Below are 16545 nucleotides of genomic sequence, written 5' to 3' on the forward strand. Positions count from 1 at the left end.
TTCCATCTGTTGCCGTAGAGACTGTGTATATCCTGGTGGTCTTAGTTTTTTGTGCATATTAGTGGAGGAGTCAGGCTGTCTTTCCTCTGGGATGTGGCTTCTTGTTAATGATGCCTGTCCTTGGTCTCTTTAGTGCACCTCAGAGCACCCCTTCAGCATCCATGCCGTGATCAGAATGAGAAACTGGGGTCCAGAGCATTGGAGTACATAGCTGTCTCCATTTCCCTGTCTATCAAGTAGGATAATAAAAGCTCCTCCCCCAGAGTTATTGTGAGGATCACAAGAAAGTGTATTTGTCAAGGAATTTGCAAACCTTCTAGCACTATATAAATGATATTACATTTTGTTGTTGTTATATTATTATTGACATTGAAATTAACCTACTTAGCCTCACCATTTCCATTGCCCTTTGGGGCACCTGAAATTGTGATGCATCAGGAATGGAGTGATTCTGTTTTGAAGGCAGATGGCATCATTGGAGAAAAAAATTGAAGTTTTTTGAGATGACTGAAAGTGCTGCCATATCCAATTCAACTTGAGCCCTTACTTAGTTCTGAATTTGCAGAATAATTAAAACATTTATAGACTGCTACAATAGACTTTTGGTCCAGTTACATGTCATCATCTTATTATTTTTATTATGTTTCTTACTCATTTACTAGATTTGTTGTTTTTAGGAGTGAATGACTCAAGTAATATATCTCTTGTGTGCTCATAGATCTCATTACAGGGTCCTTATTATCTGACAGTACTAAATATAATGTTTTTATAATGGATGAATGAAGCCAGATGTCACTGGTTGTGTGTGTTTGTGTGTGTGTGTGTGTGTGTGTGTAGATGCCTATATGTATATACATACTTATATTTATATTGTTGTTTTATGCTACTCATGATATTACTACTCAATGGATTCTTAAACAGTTAATTTAATGGTTACTTCTACCATGAGATTTTGGATATCTTAATATATTTGTGAGGTACCTTGACAACACGAAAGCTTTTTATCTATGCATAGCAAACTCCTAGGAAAAAGATGCCTGCACTTATCTCTTCCTTTCACATAGTTTCCAACCCAGTGCAGTCTGACTTACAACCTCATCACTCTCCTAAAATGACTGTTCTGAATTATAGCTCTTCGTGACAAGATCCAAAGGACTTCTCAGTTCTCATTCTGAATCTCTAGCTTGACACAATAACTACTCGTTCTTTCTGGACAGTGTCTTCCCTGGATTTTCATGAGATTGTATCATTATCCATATCCCATTCTCTGTAGGTATGCCCCAAAGCTCTGTCTTGGACCCCACTATCCCTATGCAGATGATTACAAGACATATTCAGCCTGAATTTCTCCTTCTTTCTCCTAGATTTCCAATCCATGTCTGTTTGACTTCCGAACTAGATAATCCTCTCAGCATCTCAGACTTACTCTGTCTGAAATAGAATGCATTCATCGCCTTTCTTCCTTGTCTTCCAGAACTTCCTATTCTATCTGAGGTACCTGGAGCACATCACCTGTTTATTCTCACTCACCACACCTATCTGATCAGTTTCCAAATCCTATAGATTTTTACGCCCAAAGGGCAACAAAAATGTGCATACTCTTTGATCCAACAATGCCACTACTGGGTCTGTACCCTGAAGAGATGATGAAAAAGGGTAAAAACATCACTTGTACAAAAATATTCATAACAGCCCTGTTTATGGTGACAAAGAATTGGAAATTAAGTGAATGTCCTTCACTTGGGGAATGGCTTAGCAAACTGTGGTATATGTATGTCATGGAACACTATTGTTCTATTAGAAACCAGGAGGGATGGGAATTCTGGGAAGCATGGAAGGATTTGCATGAACTGATGCTGAGCAAGATGAGCAGAACCAGAAGAACATTGTACACCCTAACAGCAACATGGGGGGTGATGATCAACCTTGATGGATTTGCTCATTCCATCAGTGCAACAACCAGGGACAATTTTGGGCTATCTGCGATGGAGAATACCATCTGTATCCAGAGAAAGAATTGTGGAGTTTGAACAAAGACTTAAGACTATTACCCTCAATTTAGGGAAAAAAAGATATCTTATTATGTAATTTTGCTATCTCATACTTTATGTTTCTTAAGGATATGATTTCCCTCTCATCACCTTCAACTTAAATCATTGTATCCCATGGAAACAATGTAAAGACTAACAGACTGCCTTCTGTGGGGGTTGGGAGGAAGGAAGCAAGAATAGGAGGAAAATTGTAAAACTCAAAATAAATAAAATCTTTCTTTTAAAAAAAGAAATAAAAAAAATCTGAGAGCACATTAAAAAAATGTTATGGATTCTGCCTCCCCTGCATCTCTCAATCTCTCCATTTAAATGGCCACCATCTCCTCCTTCCCACTCATTTAGTCCTTAGGGGCAGCTAGGTGGCACAGTCCGGGAGTCAGGAGAACCTGAGTTCAAATTTAACCTCAGACATTTGATACTGTGTAACCTTGGGCAAATCACTTGACTTCATTGCCTTGGCAAAATTAAAAATGAAGATAGGCCTTCATTACTTTTCAGCTGCACTATTGCCGTGCTCTCCAAATAGATCTGCCTCAAGCTCTTTATATCTCCGATCCATACTTCACAGAGCTGCTAAATTCATTTCTCATGTTCAAGTTTCCCTTTCCTTTAAAAAAAAAAAACCTCCTTCATCTTGCTTATTTCCGCAGGTTATTACCCTGTACATTTCCTCCCCAACCCTCAGAAGAAGTTAATTTATTTACACTTGTTGATCTCATTTCTTCATCTCTTGAACTTTCTTTCTCTAATACCTGCTATCTTTTAACTACTAAATCCAATGGCCTTTTCTCATTTCATTCCTATTGCTGCTTTTTCTGCTCTTAAGAAATTTCTCCTTCCCTATATAGTTGATTTTTCTGTTGTCCATTAGTAACCTAAGCCTCAGTCACCCCAGCTCTTCCTCTTCCTCCCCACCTAAAGTATTCAGTAAATTCCCAAGTCTTGGTGATTGCACTTTGACCAGAACTCTTGAAGTTAATCAGTTTTTCTCCATTTGCATGGCCATGACCTCATTTAGACCCTCTTTCACTTCTTAAGACTATTTTAATAACCTCTTGATTGACTTACATTTCAACCTTTTCCCTTTCAGATCTGTTTTTCACAAAAATACAAAAAAATCATCTTCCTGAGGCAGATCTGACCTTTATCACTCCCTTCTTAGTGAGCTGCTTGGGTTCACTTTTGCCTCCAGGAAAAAGTGCAGATTCTTCTGTTTAGCATTTATTCCTTGGGAAATGATGTAATAGATGACCTACTGTACTGGGAATCCTAGGAATTGCAAATAATTGCCTTTTCTGTCTAATGAGGGATTTGGACCAAATCATCTCTAAAGAACCTTCTAGGTTTGACTCATAGATTCAGAAATCTGCCCCTTTACATGCCTCCCTAGTTCCATCCCAAAGATCTGCTTGATGTTCCCCAAACATAGCATTTGTCCTCTGCTTGTCTGCCTTTGGTGGGATATGGAATGTACTTCCTGTGACCTGACAGAAAACTTTGCTTCCTTGAAGACTCAACTCAGGTGGCACCTTCTTGCAGGGATCGGATAGATAAATGGTCCAACTTCCTCAGCTTTCATGGCTTCCCTCCCTCTCAGTTGAGACCTGAGACCCTTACTTCCTAATTTCTTTGGGCTATTCACCACAAGTTCCCTCTTCTCCTGCCCCATCACCCAAATAACCTTTTCCCAATATCTGCTCCTTTTCCCCACCTCACATTAAGAGGTGGCCCCTCTTCTGGCCAGTGTAGTGAAACAAAGCTGAACTTGCTGTCATGCTTTTTATTTTTAGCATGATATTTTCAGCCATGTTGACAAATGCCTTCAATGAGGGCAAATGAGGCATCTAGGTCAGCTATCCAGAAAAAGACAAAAGACATCCCCTTGCCCTCAAGGAGCTTCCCATCTAATGGGGAAGAACCCATATAAACAGCTGTTGTATACAAAGCAAGCTGTTTAAAGGATAAATAAGGAAACAGTTAACAAAGGGAAGTCTCTGGAATGAAGAGGAGCTGGGGAGGGCTTTCTGTCTAAGGGGAGATTTTAATTGGGGACCTACTTAAAGAAAGCCCAAGAGAGCAATAGTTGGAGCCAAAGAGAATGTCTAAAACTGAGAGATAGGAAGTGTCTGTAGATCAGCTTGGATTAAAGAGTATGCATTGGGAAGGAAGGTATCAAAAGACTGAAAAGGCAATAAGAACTAGGTTATGAAGAGCTTTGAATGCCAAAAAAATTTTTTATGTTTTTGAAGGTTGGTTGGTTCTTGTTCTTCGATATCGAAGAACACCAAAATGACATCACTATATTTAGAACAAATGGCAGTGTGTCTGACTGGGGCCAAAGCAGACCAATATGAGCTCAGAATGCTCTACCACAGTTTGGGCACAAACAGTCCAGGTGAACACCTGGGATAGATACTCTAAACCTGTGGATGTCACGTTTCTTTTGAGCTGTTTCCATTCTGCCTTCCTCATAGAGTATAACCCCCCTCACTGATGAGGGCATGCCATGCTGAGAGGTCCTGTGCCAGTATCTTCCAAGTTGTACAGTTGATTCTAAAGTGAGACCTTCAGGGTATCTTGGTATCACTTCTTCTGACCCTCTTGTGAGTGCTTGCCCTATGTGAGTTCTCCATAAAATGGGGGGGGGGGTTGGCAAACGTGTCTGGCATTCTAACAATAGCACATCATAGCTGAACTCTCTGTAGTAATGTTTGGAATACTAGACAGTTTAGTTCAAGAAAGGACCTCAGTGTCTGGTAGCTTCTCCTGCCAGGTGATCTTCAGAATCTTCCTAAGACAGTTTAAATGAAAGCGATTCCATTTACTGTCATGGCACTGGTAGACGGTCCAGGTTTCACAAATATATAGCAATGAGGCCAGCATCTGGCTCTGTAAGACCTTCAGTTTGGTTGCCAGTCTAATACCTCTTCTCTCTCATACTTTCTTTTGGAGTCCCTCAAATACTGAGCCAGCCCTGGCAATGTGAGTTCAACCTCATTGTCAATGTTGTACCTCCTTGGAAAGGACACTGCCAAGGTCAGTGAACTTGTCCACAGTCCTCAAAACTTCTCCATTTGCTGTAACTGAGTGTTTCACATATGGATGGTGTGTTGCTGGCTGATGGAGCACTTGGGTTTCTTGGTGTTCATTGTTAGACCACAAGTTAGCACAAGCAGCAGAGAATTGATCCATACCTTTGTTGTATCTCAGCTCCAGAGGCTTCATTGAGGGCACAATCACCTGCAAACAGAAGATCCTGCACCAACACTTCCTTCCACTTTGGTCTTGGCTTTTGTAGCCTTTCCAAATTAAAGAATTTGCGGTCAGTGCAATAGCTGACTTGAGGCTAGAAACTCAAAGGAATTTATGGGGGGCGGGGGCAGTTAATCACACCTGCCCTTTAGGAAGATGTTTGATAGCTGTGTAGGTGGTGAACTGAACTGGGGAGTGACTTGAGGCAAGCAGTTCCTCCCCTTCTCTCCCTTTACCTCAAGAGGCTATCGAAGTAATCCAGGTATAAGGGAATGAGGGCCCATGTCAGGAGAGAGGGTGGTGTGTTTGAGAGATGCTGTAAAAGTGAACTTTGACTTAGCAACAGCTTAGATGTCAGGGATGAGAGAGTGAAGGTTGCAAGCCCAAGGAAATAGGATAGTGTTGTACCCTACTCTAATAGGAAAGTAGGAATCAGGGCAGATTCAGAATATCTTTCTTGGACATCTCGTTCAAGATGTCTGAAAGGTAAAGTTAGAGATGCAAGGATTGGAGATCAGCAGCAAGTTTGGGGTAGGAAAAGTAAGTTTGAGAATCATTAGCAAATGAAGTAGTAAGAGGACTGTGGGACAACAGGGATTAGAGAGCATGTTCTGGAGGAAGCTCCCAAAAAGAAGACAGAGGAGCAGACAGATAACAAAAAAGCCAGGAGAGAGTATCCTGAAAACCTACCTATTTAGATGCCCTCTCCCACAACAGAATCTAAAGTTTTGGAGAACAGAGTTTGTTTTTCCATCTTTATCTCTGTATTGCACAGAAATAAACGTAAGTTGAACTGAACTTGCAGTTTAATCATTAAGTGGATTTTCAAATAAGACTTCTTTGAATAGACTGGATCATAAAAGTTCTATTATTACATATATCAAAACTAATGAATATCTCTCTTTTCATACTTGAAGATAGATCTGGAGTGAAGAATTTTAGTTATCAATAATTTTAAGTTTTTTATGGAAGTATTGACATTGATTTTTTTATTAGAAATATGGTAATCCAATATAAAGACTGTCAAATTGCCTTCTGTGGGGCATGGGAACAGGGAGGTAAGATTAGGGGGAAAATTGTAAAACTCAAAATACATAAAATCTTTAAGAATTTTTAAAAAGGAAATATGGTAATAATGCTTATGATCACACCCAAACCTTAGCTATCAATCAATAAACATTTATTAAGTACCTACTATATTTCAGGCTCCATGCTACTACCATAGTTTCTTTGTGTTGCTGTTTTATTTAGGCATTTACCTAATTGAATTAAATCTTTTTTTAACTTGGAAAACTCCTTTTAAATCTGTCAGTATTTAAGTTTTAAAAACTCCATTTGGATAATTTCTTTATTGAATTCATAGCACTTTACATATACAAAATATTAATGAATTCCAGGTTTGTGAAATAAATCCCAGGTGACTTCACACTGGTGAAGTAGAAAGCATTTTATACTGCCTGTGTTTGAGGGCAAGACATTAATTTATCTGGACCTCAGTTTACATATTTGTAATTAGAGGATGTTGGATGATCCCCAGACCCCCTCTGGCCCTTGAATAATCTAGGAGATTCTTTTTGTCCCATTTGTTCTAAAGTAGTTCATTTGTACTCAGACAAATTTAGGTGCAAATTTAGACGTAGGCCTTGGAAAGGAATTGCTTTCTTCACTTCAGTTCCTATATAATATTTGGTATCTAGGATCATGATTACTACCTACCTACCCTAAACAGGATGTTTGTTATGTGATAGCAAATCCAGAAACCAGCAAAAATGCAAAATACCACACATACACCAAATAGTGATCTTAAATAGATCCATTCTCAACCAGAGAAATTAAACTAGCTGCAAAGGAACTACCAAAATTAAAAAATAAACTCCTGGTCCAGATGGTTTTACAGAAGAATTCTTTCAGACTTACAAAGAACAATTACTATACCAGTACCACCTGAATTCTTCTCAGAAATTAAATATTCTTTACCAAATCCTTCTTATGTGGTAAATATTGCAATATATATATATATATATATATCTCCCAGGAAAAGATAAAGAAAAGAAAGAAACTATAGACCATTATAATTATTATTTTTTTTTTAATTTAAGGCAGTAGGGTTAAGTGATTTGCCCAAGATCATACAGCTAGGCAATTATTAAGTGTCTGAGGCCGGATTTGAATTGTCTACTCCTGACTCCAGGGCCGGTGCTCTATCCACTGTACCACCTAACTGCCCTATAATTAAATTTTAAATAAAGTCATGGCAAAAAAAAAAAAAAAGCCTAACAATTTAACAGAAAAAAAGTATTTTTTTTATTTAAAAATTTCTAAAAATCAAAGATTAGACTTATATATAGTGGAGAAATACTAGATACTTTTCCAATAGAGACATAAAGAAGAATTCTACCTTGTACCATATTTGACATCAGTCTACAAAGACTCATAATAGCAGTAAAGCAAGAGAAAAAAAATTAAAGACACAATAGACAAAAAGAAGACAAGACTATTTTAGTAAGGAGTGATGATTTACTTAGGAAATCAGTGAACAAACTAATTGAGGCAGTAGGTTCAGGTAAAGAAGCAGATTACAAATTGAATCCACAAAAAAGTCTTTCAGCATTTCTGTTATAATAAAATCAAGGTGGCAATAAAAAGAGTGATATTTGAAAAAATATACAGTGCTTAAAATACCAAAGCACACTAAATGCCTATATTAGATAACAATTATTCCCTAAAGAATAGCTTATTTAGCTGTGCTCTTTCCTGGGCTGTATCATTAAAATGAATTCCATAAGTTAGCTTTCAGATTTAATGCTATGCCAGTCAGATTACCAAAAAAAGAAACCTCACAGAGATGGATAAAATAAAAAACAAAATTCATATGGAGGAAGAAAGCATCTAGAATTTTAAGGGAAATGTTTTTAAAAGGTAGAAATTAATGGAAAATAACACTTTAAAATATCAAAACTACATCACATAGTAATAGTCATCAAAACCATTAGATTCTTGTTAAAAATAGAAAAGATGATCAGTGAAACTAGACAGGAAAGAATAAGGAATAATTTAATTTAGTAATTCAGTGTGGGGTTTTTTTTAATATGAAATCACAGATTGCTAAGAAAGAACTCCTCGCTTGATAAAAACCTGCTGAGGAGACTGAAAAACAGTCCTAGACATTAGGCTTAGACTAATATACACAAAATGGATATATGACCTGAATGTATACATTTAGAGCAGATCCCATGCCTGTCACAACTCAGGCTGGGGGTGAGTGGGGGGATGGTGATTATTTAACCAGACAAGGAGCAGAGGTAATTCTCCTAAACCCTCCACACTTCTTACCTATTGCTGCAAATTCTTTTGTTATGTTCCGTTATCAAGGTGCATTTAAATTTTTTCTTTATATTAAAAATGACTGCTCTTAGGGGCAACTAGGTGGCCAGTGGATAGAGCACCGGCCCTGGAGTCAGGAGGACCTGAGTTCAAATCCAGCCCCCAGACACTTAAAAATTACCTAGCTGTGTGACCTTAGTCAAGTCACTTAACCCCATTGCCTTGCAAAAAAAAACCTTAAAAAAAGATTGCTCTTGGCATAAAGTAGGCAATAGCGTTAAAAAGGTAGATGGAATAAAAAAACAAATACCAATTTAAAATGTTACTATTATTGTTGTTACTATTATTATTGGGTTTTGTAAGTCAATGGGGTTAACTTGCCCAGGGTCACACAGCTAAGTAAGTATTAAGTGACTAAGGTCATATTTGAACTCAGGTCTTTCTGACTCCAGTGCCAGTACTCTATGCACTCTGTCACCTAGCTGGCCCTTAAAAAATAAATTTTTATGGATTTTGCTCTTTTCTCCCAGTAAGGCAAACTGTAATTGGGTTTTTTTTATTTGTATTGAAGTGTGCCCTCTAAAAGAGTATTCAGAAAACAGCCAGAATTTATACTTTTAGGTCTACAAAATATTTTTACATTAAAAATATTAAATTGACCCTCAAAACCATGGGATTGCTATTATTAGCCTCATTTTATAAATGAAAAACTGAAGCAAGCAGGTTAAGTGGCTTGATTCAGATTTTACAGGTAGTATAATATGCATCAGGATTTGAACTTAGATCTTCTTGATTCCCAGGTCCAATGCTGTTCACCTAAACTACCTAAAAAATGAAGGAAAAAATTGAGCAAATGAATTCAATTAGTAGCCCCATTTCAGTTGAAATTGGATTTGCCTATGTTGTGACTTGTACAGTAATGAAACTTTTGGCTATTTTGTCATATCCCTGGGATCAGGTTTGCAGTTGATCTCGATAAAATTCAGAGACCAGTTCTTGGAGTCTAGCCAGAGTAAACATAAAACAATCCCAGGAAAGGGGTGTGGGATTTAAATTTATGTGATATTCACAATTGTTGGCCCTGCTCAGTTTAAGTATCTATTATGTATAAAGTTTGAGAGGAATCAGTTCTGTGCAATGTTTTTAATTCATGCTTAATAAGATTAAGAAAATTAATTTTTAAAAAAGATTTGACTTTTCATTAAAATTTTGGCTTACTTAGTAAAGATTACCTTGGTGATCTAATCTTTTTTCCCCACATATCTATTGTAGATTTTAGTTCTTAGAATTGTCAATCACCATAGCTTGAAGTTTTATTAAAATATAAGCAATTTTAAAAATAACTGTTGTTCTCTCAAGAACATAGATACTAAGTTCTCAAGATGTTACAGTTTTAAGCTTTAATGTTGAAAAGGGGAATATGAGAGCCACACTGCAAATACAATTGGAATTGTTGATGAAAGACACTTCTCATTAGATTATCTGAGAAGGGGAAAAAAAACAATGTATAAATTGACTTTATACTTGTGGGGTTTTGTATTTAAGTTGAAAAGTAGGTAAGTCTAATGTGGGTGTTTATAGTATTTAAAGTAGTTAGTCTGAAGACCTTCAGGAGATTATACAGAAAAATAAGAGTTCCAGATGTAAGTGAAGTACGACTTGTATCCAAAGTAGGTGCTGTTTAAGACAAAACTGAATGAAGAAAATGGAGCCTTGACTTAATTAGCTAAAATTGGAGTATGCTTTTCAGCACACATTTCCTATTTTAAGAGTGATGGTTATCTGACACCTTACCTCATAGAACTATCGTTTTGTATTATCGCCTGCTATAATTTTCTTTTATTGCTTTCCCTAGGTCTGCTTTGTTGCTTTTTTTGGTCATTTTCTCTCAATAGAAAACCCAGGGAAAAGATTTTTTGTAATCCACTGTAAGAAGGTCTCTACAAATCTATTTGTTTATTCCTAGAAGAACAATGTTCCTAGCAAAGTTCTTAAGTGACTGAAAGTCAAAAATTTTTTTAAATGCCTGCTTTCTATCAATTTGTTTTCATTATTTACTTAATTACTTAACCTTTAAAAATCAATTCTTCTAGTTTTGAGATCCTAATTTTTTTTTAAGAAGCAAACATCATCACTCTATTTTATTTTTACTTTTTTATTTAAAACAATGGGATTAAGTGACTCACCCAAGGTCACACAGCTAGGTAATCATTAAGTGTCTGAGGCTGGATTTGAACTCAGGTGCTCTATCCATTGCCTCACCTAGCTGCCCTGAGACTCTGATGTTTGAACTGGAATATTAAGTATTGTTGAAGAGAGTGCAAAATCTCAAGGAGGCATCCTCCAACATACTAAAGCAAAGCTGTGATATAATTGAAAGGAATTGTGTCTATAATTTCAGCTTTGTTTTTACAAAATTATGTTTTATCTAAAATTGAAACCATCAGATCCTCTCTAGATTTGCTTGTATTGACTGTAATATTTTAGTTTGTCCTTATACACTCAGGATAACTGCTCTAAAAGTAAATGTTTGGCAACGTCAAGTAAATTATATTGAAACTATTCAAATTTGTACACATTATGGAATAGATTTTCCCCTTATTTGTTATTAAGGAACACTGCCAATTTTTGGTTTGATGTTAATACATGAATATAACAGTTTAAGGTATCTGTGCATAGTATTTCATTGTAATAAAGCCTTTGAGAGCAAAGATATACTGTTAACTAATACTCAAACTAAAGTGAAAGATTTTTTTTTAATTTAATAAAAATAGAAGGGTGGGTGACAAGGTGTCAAAGTGGATAGAGCACCAGGCCCTGGAGTCAGGAGTCACCAGCCCTGAGTTCACATCCTGGCCTCTGGCGCTTAATAATTACTTAGCTGTGTGACCTTGGATGAGTCACTTAACACACACACACACACACACACACACACACACACACACACACACATTGCCTTGCAAAAAAAGAAAAAGTGGATCCTTTCTTTTTATCCTATTTAAAAACACATTGCATGCTTGTCAGATTTGGAGACTAAAAAGCAGGGAGAAGCAGTTAGTAAATTGATTGGGATCCCACTAAGTTTGGGTGTTTAAAGATGGGAGTTGGTTTTCTTTTCCTTTTGTTGGGATCCTTTGACTTTGTTAATGTAACTCCTAGTATAGGAAACTCTTCACCAAAGAAGATAGGCAGGTGGATCATCAGCAGTTGAGACTTAGGAAGTTGCCTGAAGCGCAAACATGAATTCATTTGATCCTTTCAGCCAACTGATGAGGTTAAGCACTACAGAAATGATCATCTCTCTTCTATAGATGAAAAAACTGAATCTCAGAGCAGCCTTTATTCAAGCCTCCTTTTCTGTTGACCCCCAAATCTTCTACTATAGATAGACTTCTTCCTCTCTAGATAACAAATGGATCGAAAGTAGAATGAGTCTTGGGACACTTGTAGTTACTTCAGAACTCCATTCCTATTTTGTAATGTTCTATTTGTTTTGTAAATAAAATTGCTCTGTCAAGTCTTAGCTGTGTTTTTTTTTTAATTACAAGAAAATATAGTACAAGTTCATGATTTGAAATGTCTGACATTTTGGAGTACTATATAAGAAATAGAGCAGTGATGATTTTACATTTGGCAGAGTGGTGTGTGTGTGTGTGTGTGTGTGTGTGTGTGTGTGTGTTGAACAATGCTACCTACCCTTCATAAAAAAAAATTTTTCTATAGAGTGCAGATTTCAATGTAAAATTTAGTTTAAAAAAGTGACTAACAGTCAGTTCATAGACCTGTGCAACCCATTTCATTAGGTATGTGCCCCCAAAATCAAGTTATTTTTTCCAAGTTTGTGATCATCTACAAAGCAACTGAATATTTAATCATACTGGATGGTTTTGGTTCTGTTTTGTTTTGGTTTTGGTTTTTGCAAAGCAAATGGGGTTAAGTGACTTGCCCAAGGCCACACAGCTAGGTAATTATTAAGTGTTTGAGTCTGGATTTGAACTCAGGTCCTCCTGACTCCAGGGCCAGTGCTGTATTCATTGTGCCACCTAGTCGCCCTGGTACTGGATGTTTTTATCCATCAAATGAAACTAAAACTTCAGTTTGTTTTTTAAGCTGGTGATCTTCAATATATAGCATGGAAATAATGTAAAGACTATCAGACTGCCTTCTGTGGAGTAGGGGAGGGAAGCAAGATTGAGGGGAAAATGTAAAATTCAAAAAACAATTTAAAGAAAAAAGATAAACATGGGGAAAAATTGGTGATCTTATTTTAAGAAAAATATTTTAATAATAAAGACTAAAAAGTTTTTGAGAGAGACACCTGTCTGATAAAATCTATCTTTTTAATATTACCATTTGTTCCTAGATGTTCCTGATAAAATAACTGAAATTGAGAATCAAAAGTCTTCACTTTAAGTAAAAAAAAAGTGAAAAAGGAAACTAATTTTTTCTGCATTGTTGATGTAAATCTCATAACTAAAAATAAAAACAATGATGGCATTGCTGTTGCATTTTTACTAGGTTATAAAAAATTCTAATCAAGATTTAATGTTAAAAAGAGAATGTCTAATGTTAGAAGGATCTTCTTAAGGTATTTGGTGTATAGAAGTATATTCTGAGATTCTGCAAGCACATTCTTTTTTTGTGATATGGTGATGGGAGCTTCAGATTTAAGTTATAGCACATTCTCCATTTCCAATTGCCTGCTGAATCTCTCTCTACTTGACTCCTCAAGTGATTGAACTTGTTTTGTTCCCTAATGGCTTCTCTTTTCTCTCCATCTACTCCAAATCTACCATTTCAGTGATCATATATCACCATTCTCCCAGATATCCAGGATTAAAATCTTGGGAGTTGTCCGTGATTCGTCACGTTCCCTCACTTCCAACATCTAATCTTTTTGCCAAATCTACTTTTCTAATTTTTTTAAATATTTTTCCTGTTAATTTTACTACTGCTACAATAAATCCTCAAATCCAAGCCATCTTACCTAGACTTCTGTTGCAGTTTCCAATTCTCTTTGCCTATTGTGTTTCCTTCATTTGGAGCTTTTATCTTTTATACCACAGGATTTGTTTTTCTTGGAGTTACTCCTATAGAGTCACTGGCCTGATCACCCAGTCTCATCAACTCAGCACCATCCTAACTCATCCCCCATAACCAATAACATGCCAAATCTTTTTAATTCTTCCTCCATAATATGTGTCTATTTGCTCAGCTGCCACCTTTGTTCAGATTGGCATCACTGCTTACCTGGACAAGGGCAGTATCTTCTAACTTGGTTTCCCAATTATATAATCTGACTATATCACTCTCAAGCTTATTATGAGATTTCATATCTTACTTTTAAAAAAGAGTTTTTCTTTAAAACTAATTGGGATATATTTACAGTTGAGGTTTGATTGTCATTCCAGTGAAATGAATTTTTAAGTTTTTAAGAACTATGTCATGATTACTTTTCTCTATTTTAGTATTAGCACTTTTCCATGGAATTTTTAAAAGATCTAATAGTATTTTTCATTCTGCAGCTTTCCAGACCTTCACTCATTCCTACAAAAAGCCTGTGCTTATTTATATGTGAATAGAATAATTCTAAATTAAATCTTTGGTAATCTGTTATAATTGTGACAGTTAGTTACACAGTCATTTATTCCTGTCTTCTGTGCACATATATAGGATTAATACTTTTCTTAGGAAGTGGTCCAAAATGGTTTTTTTTGTTATTTTTTTCATATTGATCCACATTGTCATAACAGGCAGGTTATTTCTCATGGATACAACTGAGAATTCAAACATAAAACATAAGCTAACTTTGAATTTTTTAACAAATTTGGAATTTTTCCTTTCTTTTATACCTTAGTTTTTAAGACTTTCAACATTTGTTCTATAAAGTAAAGATGTTTAAATTGTAAATTATGCTTCTTTTTTCTGTGGGTAGTCAGAATAAAGCATTGAAAATTCAGCTGTGTGACATGATTTCTTTTTTGTTATTTGTAGGGTTTGTATTTTAAAGGTGTTTGGGGGGGGTGAAGATGAAGATTCGTGAAAGGACAGACAGGAAAATCCACTATTCTGATTTAGCAGTTTACTAACCATAATAGCAAAATATGCTTAATATGAAAAATTATTTTTGATGAGAGTATTTAATAGGCTCTCTCCTACAAGAAGATCTTTTGGTTTCTATCTGCAACTATTAACTTTCTCTTTTTTTCTTTATTACAGATAAGTTTACATGTATTGCAGGCTAGACCAGAAGCACTTCTGATTTCAGGTAACTTTAATATAATTCTTAACTAACTAGTATTTTTAAAATGAAAATATTTTCCTTGTTATAATGGTGCTTCATGCTTCTGTTTGAGCACAAGGTTCAGTTCACTTTGTGTCTCTGAGACAATTTCTTATGAATAGTAATTCACTCTCAGAATAATATGCTCCATTGACTCTGTGAAGGAGGCATCCAGTTACTGTTCAACTAGAAAATCACAAAGTGGTCTTAGAGCTCATTGTGGTTTAAAGTCTCTGTCTACTTAGCACCCTGATTTAAAGTATGATGAGAAGCAACATCTCTATGGTAGGTTGGCTGCTTACATGAGTTATTATTATGACTTCAGGAAGGATGTAGTACCCTCCATTCTCTGATTTCTCTGACCCACAGTGATGTCTCTCTTCTCTAAACTCCTGTAACATTGTTTATATCACACCATTTGATTGTAAAGACGCTGTCCCAAATTTTTCATGCCAAAACATTTTTTGGAAGAATATCAGAAATCTTATGTTAAAATCATTGTTTTAATTGAAGGTTGCATGTGTCAAAAAGCAGTGCTTTGTCTTTAAACCTGTAGATATTTAAAAGAGAAGATGTGCTCCAGTTTCTATACAAAGGGCACAGATATCCTGTACACACTGGTGAGATGGAAGCCTTCAGGATTCTTTAACATACACATAGAGCAAATGAAGAATGTGATTCAACCATATCATAAATCTGACATATATAAAGGAAAATTCTAGCAATAATAAACATCAAACATTGTATTAATGATTTTGCTTGCTTGCTTAGAATTAGGACTTTTCAAAAATAACTCTGGCCTCTTCAAACTTTTCTATATATAGATTTTTTTAAAACTGAGACCTTTTTTCTTCTCAGCATATTTTCTTAGCTGAGGCATTCAAAATGCACTAACATGATCTCAAAGGTAATATTCTTTTTTTTTTTTAAATAGACATGGAAGCATTTTAAATATAGAAGGTACCTCTTGAATATGGTCCTTGTTTTTTGTCTTTGCTGTCTCAGCTATTCTCCTGCTGCTTGGTCATTTACATAAAAACAGTCTGAGGATATGTGTAAAGGCAAGCTGGCCTCCAGATAATGGTGGGGGATAGTGTTTGACCTAATGGTATGGATATCAATCTCTGTATTTTTACCATGAACTGGTATTACTAGTTCCTATTTTCTATTAGTTCTGCCTTCCTGAATCCCAGATCTATAAAAGGTTTCTACAGATCAGATAAAAAAATTTCATGGTCTTGAGGGTGCAAGTGACAAAAGAAGGTGGTAACATATCTTATCATTTCCACTGATATTATCATATGTGTTTCTGATTGTTGAGCCCAAGGACATTGGTGGTAAGAACTTTTCTGCCAGGGTCTTCAGCAATTTTTCTTCAGAGAAGGCAGGGCTTCAGTGCCTACAGACTGTTACCAGGTTACATCTCCAGAGGAGTTGCTTCCCAAGATGATGGGCTAGAAGCAGGACCAATGATTTAGAGAAGTGTTTCCTCCCCTTTGGCCAGAGTTGATCAGCAGTTAATGATGGACTCTTTCTTTGATAATTGCTCACTTCAGGGGTGACTACAGAGTCTCGGATTTTGGAACCGAGAGTAGTGGTCTCAGGATTCTAGCCTGTCTCCTTTGGGCTCAGAGG

The 16545-nt window shown here is 36.1% G+C and overlaps 1 protein-coding gene across 2 annotated transcripts in view; it reads left to right on the top strand.

Annotated features, from left to right (window-relative positions):
- Positions 1 to 16545, top strand: part of GNB1 (G protein subunit beta 1) — a 108480-nt gene that overhangs the window by 35611 nt on the left and 56324 nt on the right. For both annotated transcript variants that reach the window (XM_074218711.1, XM_074218710.1), the window contains exon 2: positions 14847 to 14895. The gene's annotated coding sequence lies outside the window, so the exon portion shown is untranslated. The remainder of the gene's footprint in view (positions 1 to 14846; positions 14896 to 16545) is intronic.

Source organism: Macrotis lagotis, chromosome 1 (genome assembly GCF_037893015.1).
Source record: "Macrotis lagotis isolate mMagLag1 chromosome 1, bilby.v1.9.chrom.fasta, whole genome shotgun sequence".
NCBI classification, from domain to species: domain Eukaryota; kingdom Metazoa; phylum Chordata; class Mammalia; order Peramelemorphia; family Peramelidae; genus Macrotis; species Macrotis lagotis.